The sequence below is a fragment of the Myxocyprinus asiaticus genome, chromosome 10, assembly GCF_019703515.2.
Source record: "Myxocyprinus asiaticus isolate MX2 ecotype Aquarium Trade chromosome 10, UBuf_Myxa_2, whole genome shotgun sequence".
Lineage (NCBI taxonomy): Eukaryota > Metazoa > Chordata > Actinopteri > Cypriniformes > Catostomidae > Myxocyprinus > Myxocyprinus asiaticus.
In genome coordinates this window covers 33,832,330-33,845,911 of record NC_059353.1, presented here as the reverse complement: position 1 = coordinate 33,845,911, position 13,582 = coordinate 33,832,330, and the positions used below count along the sequence as shown (strand labels likewise).

At 36.5% G+C, this 13,582-nt stretch overlaps 1 protein-coding gene and 1 pseudogene across 15 annotated transcripts in view; one reads left to right on the top strand and one right to left on the bottom strand.

The window, feature by feature from the left end:
• caska (calcium/calmodulin-dependent serine protein kinase a) overlaps positions 1–13,582 on the top strand; it is a 262,378-nt gene that overhangs the window by 194,042 nt on the left and 54,754 nt on the right. The gene's annotated exons all lie outside the window — the stretch shown is intronic.
• On the bottom strand, positions 10,108–13,068 carry LOC127446756 (cysteinyl leukotriene receptor 2-like; annotated as a pseudogene).

Here is a 13,582-nt window from a genome sequence, read left to right as displayed (position 1 = left end):
AAAGTCCAGTAAACATAAAAAAGATAAATCAATATTCGGTGTGACCACCTTTGCCTTTAAAACAGCCCCAATTCATCTAGGTACACCTGGACACAGTTTTTCTTGGTTGTTGGCTGATAGGATGTACCAAGCTTCTTGGAGAATTTGCCACAGTTCTTCTATCTATTTAGGCTGTCTCAATTGCTTCTTTCTCTTCATGTAATCCCAGACTGATTTGATGTTCAGTGGGGGGCTCTGTGGGGGCAATGCCATCTCTTGCAGAGCACCCTGTTCTTCTTTTCTATTTGCAATAGTAATGTTTGGAAGTCTAAAATGTATTTTTCCTATTGACACACTAAAGCTGAATATATAAATAACCATCTTAAGACTCCTAAGTGCCTAAAACTTTTGCACAGTACTGTATGTGGACAGCGGGACATTTTTTATATTACCAAGCTATAGAAAGTCAGATTTTTTTTATTGTTTATTATGTTTCTAGGAGTGTTGGTCATTCATGTTTTTGAGACTTTACAGACATTACTTCAGAAATTAGCATAAATCATTCTGATTCAAATTAATGGCCAGCATCATCCAATCACTGCCAACCATGTGAAAATAACATTCTACATTATAAATTCTGAATGTATGTACTGATTACCATTGATTGTCCCATGTCTGCCAAACATGTTGAGTGGTTCAAACATCATCTGCAGTCTAAAACTGAACTTTTGATAGGAAGTTTGGATTAAAAGCACTTAGCTGCACAGAGAGCTATAGGATGCTCCCTTGCTCCCTATTTAGTGAATTACTTAACCTCCAGTGTGCTATCTGTCTGCACTGTCTCAGAACAGTTCAAAATGCACCTTATTTTCATCCTGATAGCCTCTGAAAGCAAAATTTTTCAGCCTTTGGCTGATCCCATTGATTTTCAATGTGATAATGCACAGTAAATATAGGATTTCTAAGAAAATATGTGCTAAAGTATGCATTAGTGTACATTGTGTTTAGCAGTGTGGCATGCCGCGAAAAATCGCTCAAATAAAAAAAATGGCATATCGGATAAAACTAGAAACTCTTCTCTTTTGACTCAAACAGTTTTCAGTGTAAAAACTTTCTTACCAGTTATGTTTTTTATTTTATTATTATAATTTTTTTCTCCCCAATTTGGCATGCCCAATTCCCAATGCGCTATAGGTCCTCGTGGTGGCGTAGTGACTCGCCTCAATCCAGGTGATGGAGGACGAATCTCAGTTGCCTCCGCGTCTGAGACGTCAATCTATGCATCTTATCACGTGGCTTGTTGAGCATGTTACCACGGAGACATAGCGTGTGTGGAGGCCCACGCTATTCAACATGGCATACATGCACAACTCACCACGTGCCCCACCGAGAGCGAGAACCACAGTATAGTGACCATGAGGAGGTTAACCCAGCGTGACTCTACCCGCCCTAGCAACTGGCCCAACTGGTTGCTTAGGAACCCTGACTGGAGTCACTTAACAGATATAGTTTTGTTGGTATTTCTTACAAAGACAAACTGCTGTGGTCGGCACCATGTTGTTTTGTCACATGACTCCTTACGTCAATTTATGCGTTGCGTTGCATAAAACAAAGCCAAAATACAGCGTCCACGCATGTGTACATGGGGTCGAACGAGGTTACATCGGATTGTTTCATTTGTTACATTCAGGTTATTTTATTGTTTGTGTTTGATTTTATGTTTTTGATGTCATTGACCACAAATGGTGCTGGAGTGATCGTGCCACGGCAAGTGATATATGAGTGCTATGGCAGAGGGGAAGATGAATGTGGACTGTTGCTCACACAAAGCTTTCTTATGACTTTAGACAACAAAAACATCTACAGATTACAGTTACTTGATTTCAACAACATTTTTTGAAATCTGAAAACTGAATCTAAATTAGATACTGTAAAATATAGACTTGCGATTTTCTCAACAGACCCTTTTTCAGTAAAGCTATTATCAGTATTTGAAGCTGTTGTTGTGTATTTGCCCTCTGTAGTACAGTGATTGCTGAACTGTGAGAATTGTTCTTCACAGCTTTCAAATCACTTCTCATCTCTGACAGAGGAATTATGTGTAAAAAGTTAAATTGAAGTTATGGAACAGCTGCACACAGAAGTTAGCTGCAATTGTAAGAGTTTCCTAGTTTTTTCCACAGATGCATTTCCTGTAATTATCGAGGTGTCACTTTCTTTAAAAAAAAAAAAAAAAAAACATTACAAGAAACTCCTTTCGATCAGCAAGTGCTGCTTCAGATAGGCCCTGGCATCAGATCTTAAATATTTTAGAACTGCATCTTACACCACAGGTTATTGACCAGTCTGTAAGTGACTCTTCTCAAATTATATTTTATGCGGACATTTTAAATTGGAAACACTCAAACTATTTATATTCAAAATAGGTAAAGTGAGACTGTGAGCACCACATGTGTGAGCCATTTCTCTAAGGCAGTAGCTTGAACTGAGAAAGATCTTTGAGTCTGTTCAAGCAGCCTGGCTTTGTTACAGAAAGTTATTGCTGGTATTGAGTCCTCATTTTGTCATTCCATTCTGTTTTTTGCCTTGCTATTGTACACAAGAAGAAATTTTGGTAACACTTTATATGAAGATTGTCTATATAATTAAATGTAAGCACAGTGTTTATTAAAATGCATTATAATATTTACCTCTTTATAGCTGTACCTTTAAAAAACATAATTCTTTAAAACACCACATTTCATATGTCATGTGTTGCATTGCATAATACTCTGTATATAGGTGTAACCATAAATAGGTAAGGTATTACTGTATTTGTACAGTGCATTTTGCAATGCTTAAATAATCATTTTGTAATGCTGTATACTGTATATAGATTATTTAGGGTGAGTATTGTCACCAGGAAGCTGGATTTGGAGATTGTTTGGAGAAATTTGTGAAGCTGTCACTTTGGCTATTTGAAGGCTTCAGATGCTAGCACACAAATAGCCTTTCAGTAAGTACAGTAACAGCTGTTTGTTCACAAGAGTTTCTGTAAGATTCTGTTTAGACTCAGTGATCATTTTAGATGTTAATCTGTATTTTCTGGAGGCTAGCAAAAAATGCAGTATTATATTTGTTATGCAGCTCAGAGATACATACTGGCTGTAAATGATTTGTCTTTAATGTCAGTAAGGTACATCTGATCTGAAAAAAAGTGTCTTTTTTTTTTTTTATGCCAATTTTTTGGATGACACAAAATGTTTTCCAAAATGTCATGCTGTTAACAACCATATTTTGTGTGCAAACATGACAAACGTTTGCTATGTATTCTTTGAATGTATTTCAAGCAAGTTTCTCTTTGTGTGTATTTACTAGTGGTAGGGTGCTGTTTTTGTAACATAACTCAGACACATGAAACATTATACGTTTGTCACATGTTAAAAAGGATTACCAAAAATGTTAGAATAAACAAATAATTGCTGCCCTGTAAATGATGCTATCTTGTCTTTAGATAGTGGCAAGATAGTTTGCTGTCAACACAATCAAACCGCTATTTTGGCTGTGTTTGTGAAAGCATGTTTAGAATATTGATTGCAACCAGTTCAGCAGTGTTTTGTCAATGATTCTTACATGTGCATTACTCACTCTATCCAGCAAAATATCTCCATTACGTTTTTGTTTGTGGATTGCTCTGTGTTTTTAGCAAATACATAATTGATTCTATCTGATGCTACACCAAGCAAATTATTTCCTTTTTAACTTACTGACTCTGTTGGATACATAGTGCCTAAGGTTTGCCCTTTAATTTGTTATTTCCTTAATGGAACTACCTATCTAGCTGAGATTAGATTGATGGCGCATAAGCAAAATGGAAAACTGTCATCTAGCTCTTTGCTCTAGTAATGGAGTAATGATGAAGACATAAGCCCTTGATGCCTTTGACAGATTATAATATTTACTGTCTGCGGAAGTAATGGCTTTTAATATTGCTGTCATCTGAAAAGTAGATGGAAACCTTCTCCATCATACATCAATATCTATGATGAACTCTGTTTTTCCAACATACGCTGATCAGCCATAACATTAATCCCACCTGCCTAATATTGTGTAGGTCCCCCTCTTGCCGCCAAAATAGCGGCAACCCACATCTTAGAATAGCATTCTGAGATGATATTCTTCTCACCACAATTGTACAGAGCGGTTATCTGAGTTACCGTAGACTTTGTAAGTTCAAACCAGTCTGGCCATTCTCTGTTCACCTCTCTCATCAACAAGACATTTCTGTCCACAGAACTGCCCCTCACTGGATGTTTTTTTTTTTTTGTTTGTTTGTTTTTTGGCACCATTCTGAGTAAATTCTAGAGACTGTTGTGTGTGAAAATCCCAGGAGATCAGCAGTTACAGAAATACTCAAACAGCCCATCTGGCACCAACAATTATCCATGCGATTATCTAATCAACTAATCGTGTGGCAGCAGTGCAGTGCATAAAATCATGCAGATACGGGCCAGGAGCTTCAGTTAATGTTCACATTAACCATCAGAATGGGGAAAGAATGTGATCGCAGTGATTTGGACCATGGCATGATTGTTGGTGCCAGATGGGGTGGTTTGAGTATTTCTGTAACTGATGATCTCCTGGGATTTTCGCACACAACAGTCTCTAGAATTTACTCTGAATGGTGCCAAAAACAAAAAACAAGCATCTGCTGGTAGATATTTAGACAGAGACTGCTCGCCGACCATATAAATAAAGATGGCCTTATAGATGTGATGAGGCAAGAGACAGACCACCAGCACCAGTTTAATGACAACAATATTCCGAAACACTCTTGCGTAGACTCTTTGGCTGTCGGAATTGGCTGGAGGTTTTCTTGGACCTCCAGATATGCCTGATCACTCCCATGTATGAGATTAAAACCAACAGGAAGAAGATGAAAAATAGAGAAATGGTCACTAAAGTGAATATGTGAGATCCTGCTCCTCCAACCTCCACTGCTACGCTGTAACACTTCATTTCCATCGTCCTCCACACTCACAGTCTTCCTGATTGAGTACAGCACCACAAAGGGAATGACGGCTAGAGCAACAGTAGCCCAGGTAACTAGACACAATGCTTAGGCCAATTTTGCATGTCGTTTTCTACTGAGGAAGGCTCCGTGTAGGACTTTGAGCCATCTTCTTGGGCGGATAGCATAGAAATGCTGAATCAGCGAGGCAAAGCAACTAAGTGCCACCCAGCTCAGTATCATAACACCAATGCAGATGTTGATGTGGAGCACTGGAGTTGGACCATTTATTGCTATTTGACACACAGTATGTTCCATCTAGTTCCAAGTGCATAGTATGTGGCCAGGAATGGCATGGAGAGGCAAAGCAACAGGTTTGAGATGCCTAAGTTTATCAGGTAGATGTGGGTGGACGTTTTGTTGGAAATCTTCCAAATGAACACCCAAAGAGAGAGAGCATTGCCAGGAAGGCCAGTGACAGATATCAGGATGTAGATAATTGGCAAGACTAAAGTTATGGTAGACGTGTGGCATAGATAAGAGATGTTGCAACCATCTTGTGAGCTGTTTGCCATTGATCTCTTGGCAGAAGTGAGGGAGCACCAATAGCTGAGTGAAAGAAGCAATTAATTTCTTACGTAATTTTATAAATCCTATTTAAAGGGATAGCTAACCCAAAAATGACATTGATCATACTAAACATAATCTGTGCTTCCTGCCATCTTTATCTACAGAAATAACCTTGGTTATGACTGGCATTCTTGTAAATATTCTTTCCAAATACAGAAGCTGATGAACCACTGTCACATACTACAAATACACACTGAATATATCAGCATGAATTTGGCACAATAAGGGGACATTTGAAGGAAGTTTTAAATTTAACAAATGATATATTGGCAGATGTAAAAATTATTTTGTACTGATGCAAAACCTACATCATTTTTACAGTGTTTCACAGCAGCCTCATTTACCAACAAAAAAGGGCCTGCAGTATTTGCTTTTGGTGTTTACTTTTGTCTTTAGTCACGTCATAAGTTATAAAGTCAAATTTTTTGTACTAAGTTGTTTTATTAGAAATAAATTATTTGATTAATGAAGGAAACAATAATCAAACAATTGTTTCTGTAAAGTAGTTTACAGTGCTTTTGGTTTGTTTCTAAAACACCTATTGTGCAACAATATTATTCCCAAATATACATGTTTAAGCAATATACTAGTGTCCAGATGTGTGTAACAAGCATCTGTGAATTTCTGTGTTTCAGTCAGCTCCCTAGAATGTCTATCTAAAGGAAGTGACATATTCTGATGATGATGGTGTCATCAATTGTTTAGAATCTGTTCTCTTTTTGCAAGGTTCCTCTCACAGAGACACTTGATAGCAAAACATGGCTTATAATCATTACAAAGGAATAGTTCAAAGAAGATTAAGGAATGGTTAGACTAACATTTGAACCAGATATTTGGGTAACATCTGGACCTTTGAAGAACTTTTTTTTCATGTTTTAGAACCATATATCTCTTCCTCTGGTACATCCAAGTGTAGTATTTTAGTTGTAAACTGGTCTGGTCTACCGTTTGACTTTCTTACCAGAGAACGTGTTAAGGAATATAATGGTCTCTTGACAGCCTCTTGTGGTTGCATAGACACAGTGCAGTTAAAGGACTTTCCTAAACATGTCTAAGTTAAAATTACATTTATACTTTTTAATTTATTTATTCAAAATTATATCCCATATCTAAAACATGCTCAGTTAAAATTGTGAGAGCAGGAAACAGAATATTGAAACAAAGCCTTACTTTGAATTAAAAATTGCATTAATTCAGAGAAAGTACATTATAGTCAAATAAGGTACACAATGTAATAACTATAAATGCTATAGAAACAAGTCCAGTAATGCAATTAATTGTGTTTTATAGTTATTAAGTGTGATTGAATGCAAGAATGTTTTTTTTATTTTTTTTATTTTTTTATTTGCACTGGCAAGGAGAACAATGTTTTTATTTAAGGGACTAATAGGCCTAAGGGGCTGTTCAGACATCACAATCTTTTTAACTTGACACGGCATCTAAAAGCATGGCGTTCCTCTTTGAGGCATTCCATGTCAAAAAGGTGGCCGGCCTCTGATCTAGTGCATGTTTACATGCACAAATAATGGAAAACAAGCTCTGAAGAATGCAAATACACATTTGCTGTGAATTACCCCAGATGTTTAGATGCAACAAAATTAAACTGATTTTGATTAAATGAGCTCTTGTTAAAGACAATGAAAGTGTTTTTTTACATCATACATTGATTGCCTTTGATAGATCTTTTTATTTTGGAGCTTGGTTAACTGTAGGTACTGTATGTACTGAATAGAATGCTAACACACTACCTACTACACAGTATATTTAGTAGTATGCTACATTGTTTTTTTTTTATAATGTCACTATGTTGCATGTTTACATCAGCAAGAGGCATAGAGTTTTCATCTTAGAGCTTAGTAAAAAAAAATCCACTATTGTGTTAAAATTAGGGCTGAAACTAACGATTATTTTGATAATTGACTAATCAAATGATTATTAGAACGAATATTCGACTATTCAGGCGATTATTGCAAGATTAAGCATTAGCTCTTAACTGACTATTCAGCTTGTGCCCCGAGTTAAAAGGTTGTATTAAATGTGCTTACTAACAATAAAGAGGACAAATCATCTTTTAAAATACCTCTAAATGACATTCACTGAATTAAAGAGGGGAAAAAAATACTTTTTATCAAGTTTAATTCAGTAAAAATTAACTGCAAAAAATCCTTTTTTTGTTTGTTATCAAGTGTTTTTGTCTTGTTTTCTACTTAAAAATATCAAAAAATCCTTAAACAATGATGTATTTACTTTAGAAGCAACATATAAGATGTTAAAAATTGCTTTCATTGAATGTATCAAAATATAGACAAAATATACTTGTATTCAAAATATATCCTCTGAAAGGAAGTCAAAATATAATTATATGCTGCTTCTGAGGTGAATGTGTCTCTTTTTTTTTTTTAAAGGATTTTTAGATATTTAAATATATTTGAATTTTTATATTATATTCTCATATAACACATTTTTCTTCTGCAGTATAGCTCCCAAAGTAAATGTACATTGCTTTAAAGGAGTTTTAGTTACTTATGTTGGAAAACAAGCCAAAACAAAAACAAATCAAAAACGTATTTTTGTTGCTGTGTAAACTGGGTAAAGACTACAATCTCTCACCTTTTAGTTCACATTGATCCATCTTTAACTCACAAACCAACCCCCCCCCCCTCTCTCTTCTTAATAGTGCTGCATTTTGACGATTTTCTATACGATAAGAAACACACAGTGACACATATATTATGATTCAGTATGTCGTGAGCCATCACGTTATAATCGCATGTGAGGGACGACCGTCCCCGCACCAGAGTGTGCATCAGCCGGATGCAGTTTCAATCTCTCCCACTTAGATCGGGTTTCTTCACGCGACTCATAGAATCGGCGCTGACCACACAGAGAAATGCCAGTTTCGGAGTTTGTACTTATTTACATGACCTGCTTTCTTATTATTTGAACTTTAATAAAGGATGCATTAAAGATATAACGCCAGGGTGTTTCATTTAAAGATGCTCTGATATAAAGTTTTGCTTAAATGTGCAGTATGTAAGTTTCAGAAACCCTTGTTATTAGTGACACCTGTGGCAGTGAACTGCAGCCAGCTACCTGTTGCTCGTGCTCGTGCACACACTCCATATGGACGCGAGCATCGACCAAAACAATGATGTAACGTACAAAGAGACTGAACGTGATTCACCGACATCATGCTGACAGATGTGGTAACATAATTAAAATTACACAGTTATGTTTGTTTTACTATAAACTTTGAGACTGCTGGAACAGGGCTAAAACAAAGTGTGGATATAGGACTGACTATGCGAGACTGTAGTTTGAAGTAATCACTTTTCTTTGCATGATACATAGGCTATCGTATAAATGCAGTCAAAATCGGAGTTAGCTAGCTAGCCAGCTTTATCAATAGCTTTTTAGCTAAATTTTGTGGATGATGACAGTGGCTGTTTATAAAATAGACTGTACATTCTAAATTTGTTGACACAATTCAGTGTTGATGTGATTGCATCATAACTATCATTTTGATATATCGATGCACTATTGTTTTATAGTCATAGAATGTATATATTTTCTGTATAACCAAGTTACGTTACACTAATGAATGGGTCTTTTTGCATTATCTTGAACATTGTCTAGCATTCATTTCATATGTTTTTGTAGTTTAGCTAAAATTACACAGATCAATCCTTATGGCACTATATTTCACGTGCTTTGCAGTTATGTAAGCTTACCTGTCCAATAAGAAGAATGCCAATTCAGGGTCGGTTTTGATCCCCAAAACCAAATGAAGGTCCCTCCATGAAACAAATGCCCTGCCGATGTTCACTCTAGTTTTCGCTCGACCACTATCATGTTCCCGCTTAGCCAGAAGGGATTCAGTTGATAAATGTTTTTTTGGCTTACTCTGAGTTTGTGTAGGAGTCGGTGTTGTGCTGGGAGCCGGACGTTTGCTGGATTCCATCTCTAAGATAACGTTACCTAGTGTTGCAGTTTGTTGTCGCTGTTGAATAGCAGAAGAGAAGCACTGAGTCAAGGCTCTCAGGAGTGCGCATAAACGTGGCAAAAAAAATATTACATGAAAATTGTTACATATTGCACCTTTAAGCAGAACGGCAACTACGGCTCTGCTTTATTTCACAACGAGAGTGCTTCTGTATTTACTTATTGTATATTTTCCTCATACTTTGCGTTCTACATAACCTGAAGCTCTTTGGAAAGTTTGGAGTGCGTCTAGAATGTGAGCTGTGTTTTCTCCTCAGTCAGGCGCGAGCTGCAATGCTGCTCTCACGCGTCATCATTAGAGTTTAATGTGATCTAATGTTACATTAATTGAGATCAAACAACTATTTGAGAATGCAAATTTTTGTCGAATTTTGTCGACGTTGTCAATAACGTCGACTAATCGTTTCAGCCCTAGTTAAAATATCCTAACTTTTGAAATAATGAGTCATCAAAAATCACAGTTGGTAATATTGATTCCAACTTGTTCTTTAAGAAAGTTTGTACTTTATTAATTAAATGTTTATGAGAGATAAAGTCAAGCATTCCCACGTGGGATACAGTATTCCGTGCAGTTTGCTCAGGTTTTACACAACATATCAACTGGGTTATTCCATGAATACAGAAATTTTGCATGCTGTGCACAGTATGCATACTGTGTTGTATGTATACTGTGATATGAGGATGGCATTGTGCCATTACAAACATATTCTTAGTTTTGCATCTAGCCAATGTCACCAGTAATGGTAGAGACTACACAGCCCTCTGATATTAGCGTGCTTTACAGCTTGCTGAAAGCATCACACAGGAAATGTAGAACAGTTTTTTTTTCTTAACATTTTTCATTGTCACTGTGTTGGTGGTTTCTTCAATTCACTTTAATTTTTCTTCACACTATCAATGTTTTCTGTCAGATTTATAGTATTTATATGAGGTGTGTCCAGGCTCTTGGATATTTCAAGTTTGGTTTTGGGCCTGGTGTTGCGCTTGGCTCGACAGCAGTGCAAACGGAACACCAGCTGGAGAACAGGATGTAGGCAACAGCTGAAAGCTGCAACAAAGATGGTGCCAGTTTTCATTCTGAACTGTGCTTGGCAGTTTCCACTCCCTGATGTTAATAAGATGACCCTTTGCACATGGTAGGGTAGGAAGCAGAATACAAACATTACGACAGAGGCCAGAATCTTCCTTCGAACCTTAAGACCTCCTCCCATTCCAAATCCAGCACCAAATAGACTTCCACCCCTCACCTTCTGAAGGTGGATAACCAGCAGACCATAACTGACCAACATCAAGCACAAAATAAAAAAGAATCCTGCAACACTAAAGCAATGGATAGTGTTGAATTGAACTTTAAAGAGAAAGTTACTGTTGACAACCTGGTCGAAGCAAGTCCCATTGATTCCTATGCCCTGTTTAACCCACATGCTAGTGCCTACAATTGTGGTTATAACCAACCAGGTAGAAAAGCAGATGATCCAGCAAGGTTGCGTGCGTTTAAAGACCTGCAACAAGGCATAACCTGGTTTTACTACTGTGGCATAGCGATTGATGCTGGTCCACAAAAGGAAAGCACATGTTGCAGTAGAGGTTAATGTAGAAGCAAGTGAAAATCAACTCTACTGCATTGCAGACCAGAGTTCCAGATTGCCAGTTAACATTCTCTTTGTAGTAGGCTATTCTGAAGAAAAAACTGCAGCACATCATCAGGTCTGACACAACTATGTTTGAAGTAAAGATGACAGTGGGTGTCCTCTCTGATCTCCAAAGACCCAGCAAGACGATTCCATTGGTCGGGAGGCCCAGGACAGCCAAACAGAGATAGAGCCAAGGCAAGATAGTTGCATGGCTTTCTTCATGTTGTATCGTGCATTTGCTATAGAAATAGAGAAGGAAGGAAGTCAAAGCAGGGAACTCACCACAGCTTCTTTTGGCCCCTTATATCTGATAAGCAAATAGCAAAAAGTCCTGACCAAGTTTTTCATAATTTTATAGGTCTTTTTTTTTTTTTTTTTTCAGAACACGGCAGTCTTCTTATCTATTTCATATGACACTTAACACTTCAATACAGAATTTATATTGTGTTTTGGGATTGTCTACTCTTCCCATACAAAACTTGAAATTTCACATACTGTGATTACACACTTAAAAATATATGAATGTCTTTGTATTGCATAATTTAATATATCAAACCAAATGACATTTATTTTAAAGAAAGATAGCACACTTTTCCACCAGTTTTTTTTATCATTTAAATGATAAAACAAAACAAAAACAAAACTTATTTGGACACTTTCTGTTTGTCAAACTTACTGGAACATGTCTATATAGTGTGATGAACTATAGCTGGATTAAAGGGATAGGATACCTGTGTGAACCTGAGCGAACTGACTTTATACATCCACTAAAATGTTTGGGACAAGTTGGTTAAAAGGTACTGCAAAGAAGGGTAAGAAAAGTAAAGTTTGTCCTGGGGAAAAAATCTAGCATCATTTGTTTGAAGATACAACTTGGTTTGATATATACAGAGCTTGAAAGGCAGCACTTCCTTGCTTATATTTAAATATTTATAGCTGCCATTAAACTGCACAGTGTCTATTTGTTGATTCTTGTATGCAATCGACTGAAAATAAGATTAGTGCCCAGTGTCATGAAAATGGCAAAGACAGAACTAAAGCCTAAAACCTCAACTTACAAAAAACTTTAACTCTATTCTTTTGGTGCCTTAAAAGCGCTGGTATTTCTTTCAAGAAATGTAAATCAGTTTATCTATGTAAAGTGAGGCTTAAGTGTCCAAATACCTTTTGGGGCCACAGTATTCTGAGTAAACCGTCATGTGTTGCAAATGTCATTTTGTCTACCTGCACAATTTAAGTTAATTAATGTAACTGTAGTACCAGGGCCTATAGAAGAAGAGTACACAGATGGTTGAACAACAGGAAAGTCTTGACATTTTGGGTAATTTTTGACCTATTTAAATTACATTTAGATTAATGAGAAAATATGATAATTTGATCATTTTCATGTTAATGCAATACTACATTTAATCAGTAATTAAGCATTTTGTCCCAGATCAAACCAGATCAAAAGGATTTAAACTGCTGACGTGCTATGTTATCGCTTAATGCAAATACATTGGTTTGGGCTAGACACTAACTAACCTGTTAGTTACTAACAGACCAAGCATCAACTAAAGAGCCATCAAAAAATAGATTGTTGTTGCTAATAGTGGAATTGAACACCTCCAAAAAAAAGACTGTAAATGATGATAAAAATCACTGTACCTTGCATTGATGTCTGAATAATTGGCATGCATTGTGATTTCACCTTGCACGGACATGATGTTTATTCTTTCACATGTTGTTTTCCGATGCGGCAGTCATGTTCGTAATGTTTACTCGTAGAATTTCAAACAGTTTAAGCTGTTTGTAAGCAGTGTGTGCTCTCAGACTGTGCACCACATAGTAATTCTGTATGTTGACTTCTTCTGACCACATCCTGAAAACATTTTTAGTGGCACAGTTTGCACCAATGCCTTGCTTTTTTTCTTCCTTTTATCTATGATCAATAACATAATAAAATATTGCTATAATCATATAATTAATATTGGTAAATATATAACTCTATTACTATATAATACTACATTATTTAAACATATGTATTATTATATGATTGTGCCCTGCTCGTGAGAATGAGGAGGTTGGGAAACACTGGTGGTAAACAGAGGATTTTGTGAGACTGTGGTGGGTGGACCTTGGACCCTCTAGGACCCTCAGCTGTTACTAGATCGCTTGCGAATTATAAAATGACGTGCTCTTGATTACTTTCAACAGCAGAATAAGAATATGATCATTCTAATAAGTGATACAGGCTTAGGCTATCACAAATATAGCTGGTTATTTTTTTATTATTGACGTTTTAATCAGTCCGATTGTCCGGTCGGGCAAGTAAAATTCTCTTTCACTTGCCCTTTCAAATATCCAC